The following is a 3,168-nucleotide window of genomic DNA, read 5'->3' on the forward strand; positions in this document are numbered from 1 at the left end:
GCCTGCTGACTGAGCGCTGGGAGCCGGGAGCCTTTCCTGCAGTCAGTCGGTCGGTCAGTGAGTGAGTGAGTGTGTGTGCTGAAGGGAAGCTCCAGCCCGGCGTCCGTCCCCACCGGGGAGGAGTAGGCCTGCTGACTGAGCGCTGGGAGCCGGGAGCCTTTCCTGCAGTCAGTCGGTCGGTCAGTGAGTGAGTGAGTGTGTGTGCTGAAGGGAAGCTCCAGCCCGGCGTCCGTCCCCACCGGGGAGGAGTAGGCCTGCTGACTGAGCGCTGGGAGCCGGGAGCCTTTCCTGCAGTCAGTCGGTCGGTCAGTGAGTGAGTGAGTGTGTGTGCTGAAGGGAAGCTCCAGCCCGGCGTCCGTCCCCACCGGGGAGGAGTAGGCCTGCTGACTGAGCGCTGGGAGCCGGGAGCCTTTCCTGCAGTCAGTCGGTCGGTCAGTGAGTGAGTGAGTGTGTGTGCTGAAGGGAAGCTCCAGCCCGGCGTCCGTCCCCACCGGGGAGGAGTAGGCCTGCTGACTGAGCGCTGGGAGCCGGGAGCCTTTCCTGCAGTCAGTCGGTCGGTCAGTGAGTGAGTGAGTGTGTGTGCTGAAGGGAAGCTCCAGCCCGGCGTCCGTCCCCACCGGGGAGTTGTGCCCGGGCCCGGGCCTCCTGCCGACGGACCGTGTGGCGCATTGTCCCGACTGCGGACTTTCTCCAGCAAAAAGGCGGAGGTGCAGTACCGCCATTTCGCCACACGAGGGACGGAATGGCACCCAACTGCCCCCTGGTGTCGAAAAAGCGCAAGGGCACCCGGGCCGGTCCGCCCCAGGCAGCGGCCGAGATGCAGCACCGGGGGCCCGGCCTGCCTGCCCTGGAGGTCAGCCTGCCAGCCCTGGAGGTCTGCCTTCCAGCCCTGGAGGACAGCCTGCCTGCCCTGGTAGCAGCACTGCCTGCCTTCCAGCCCTGGAGGTCTGCCTGTTAGCCCTGGAGGTCTGCTATCCAGCCCTGGTAGCAGCACTGCCTGCCCTGGAGGTCTGCCTGCCTGCCTTCCAGCCCTGGAGGTCTGCTATCCAGCCCTGGTAGCAGCACTGCCTGCCCTGGAGGTCAGCCTGCCAGCCCTGGAGGTCTGCCTGTTAGCCCTGGAGGTCTGCTATCCAGCCCTGGAGGTCAGCCTGTTAGCCCTGGAGGTCTGCCTGCCTGCCCTGGAGGTCTGTCTGCCTGCCTGTTAGCCCTGGAGGTCTGCCTGCCTGCCCTGGCAGCAGCACTGCCTGCCCTGGAGGTCTGCCTGCCTGCCCTGGCAGCAGCACTGCCTGCCCTGGAGGTCAGCCTGCCAGCCCTGGAGGTCTGCCTGTTAGCCCTGGAGGTCTGCTATCCAGCCCTGGAGGTCTGCCTGCCTGCCCTGGAGGTCTGCTATCCAGCCCTGGAGGTCTGCCTGCCTGCCCTGGAGGTCTGCTATCCAGCCCTGGAGGTCAGCCTGTTAGCCCTGGAGGTCTGTCTGCCTGCCTGTTAGCCCTGGAGGTCTGCCTGCCTGCCCTGGCAGCAGCACTGCCTGCCCTGGAGGTCTGCCTGCCTGCCCTGGCAGCAGCACTGCCTGCCCTGGAGGTCAGCCTGCCAGCCCTGGAGGTCTGCCTTCCAGCCCTGGAGGACAGCCTGCCTGCCCTGGTAGCAGCACTGCCTGCCTTCCAGCCCTGGAGGTCTGCCTGTTAGCCCTGGAGGTCTGCTATCCAGCCCTGGTAGCAGCACTGCCTGCCCTGGAGGTCTGCCTGCCTGCCATCCAGCCCTGGAGGTCTGCTATCCAGCCCTGGTAGCAGCACTGCCTGCCCTGGAGGTCTGCTATCCAGCCCTGGAGGACAGCCTGCCTGCCCTGGTAGCAGCACTGCCTGCCCTGGAGGTCTGCTATCCAGCCCTGGAGGACAGCCTGCCTGCCCTGGTAGCAGCACTGCCTGCCCTGGAGGTCTGCTATCCAGCCCTGGAGGACAGCCTGCCTGCCCTGGTAGCAGCACTGCCTGCCCTGGAGGTCAGCCTGTTAGCCCTGGAGGACAGCCTGCCTGCCCTGGTAGCAGCACTGCCTGCCTTCCAGCCCTGGAGGTCTGCCTGTTAGCCCTGGAGGTCTGCTATCCAGCCCTGGTAGCAGCACTGCCTGCCCTGGAGGTCTGCCTGCCTGCCTTCCAGCCCTGGAGGTCTGCTATCCATCCCTGGAGGTCTGCCTGCCTGCCATCCAGCCCTGGAGGTCTGCTATCCAGCCCTGGTAGCAGCACTGCCTGCCCTGGAGGTCTGCTATCCAGCCCTGGAGGACAGCCTGCCTGCCCTGGTAGCAGCACTGCCTGCCCTGGAGGTCAGCCTGTTAGCCCTGGAGGTCTGCTATCCAGCCCTGGTAGCAGCACTGCCTGCCCTGGAGGTCTGCCTGCCTGCCCTGGAGGTCTGCCTGCCTGCCCTGGAGGTCTGCCTGCCTGCCCTGGAGGTCTGCTATCCAGCCCTGGAGGTCTGCCTGCCTGCCCTGGAGGTCTGCTATCCAGCCCTGGAGGTCTGCCTGCCTGCCCTGGAGGTCTGCTATCCAGCCCTGGAGGTCTGCTATCCAGCCCTGGTAGCAGCACTGCCTGCCCTGGAGGTCTGCTATCCAGCCCTGGAGGTCTGCCTGCCTGCCCTGGCAGCAGCACTGCCTGCCCTGGAGGTCTGCTATCCAGCCCTGGAGGTCTGCCTGCCTGCCTGTTAGCCCTGGAGGTCTGCTATCCAGCCCTGGTAGCAGCACTGCCTGCCCTGGAGGTCAGCCTGCCAGCCCTGGAGGTCTGCCTGTTAGCCCTGGAGGTCTGCTATCCAGCCCTGGAGGTCAGCCTGTTAGCCCTGGAGGTCTGCCTGCCTGCCCTGGAGGTCTGTCTGCCTGCCTGTTAGCCCTGGAGGTCTGCCTGCCTGCCCTGGCAGCAGCACTGCCTGCCCTGGAGGTCTGCCTGCCTGCCCTGGCAGCAGCACTGCCTGCCCTGGAGGTCAGCCTGCCAGCCCTGGAGGTCTGCCTGTTAGCCCTGGAGGTCTGCTATCCAGCCCTGGAGGTCTGCCTGCCTGCCCTGGAGGTCTGCTATCCAGCCCTGGAGGTCTGCCTGCCTGCCCTGGAGGTCTGCTATCCAGCCCTGGAGGTCAGCCTGTTAGCCCTGGAGGTCTGTCTGCCTGCCTGTTAGCCCTGGAGGTCTGCCTGCCTGC

This window comes from Amia ocellicauda, unplaced genomic scaffold (genome assembly GCF_036373705.1).
Source record: "Amia ocellicauda isolate fAmiCal2 unplaced genomic scaffold, fAmiCal2.hap1 HAP1_SCAFFOLD_81, whole genome shotgun sequence".
In the NCBI taxonomy this organism is placed as follows: Eukaryota; Metazoa; Chordata; class Actinopteri; order Amiiformes; family Amiidae; genus Amia; species Amia ocellicauda.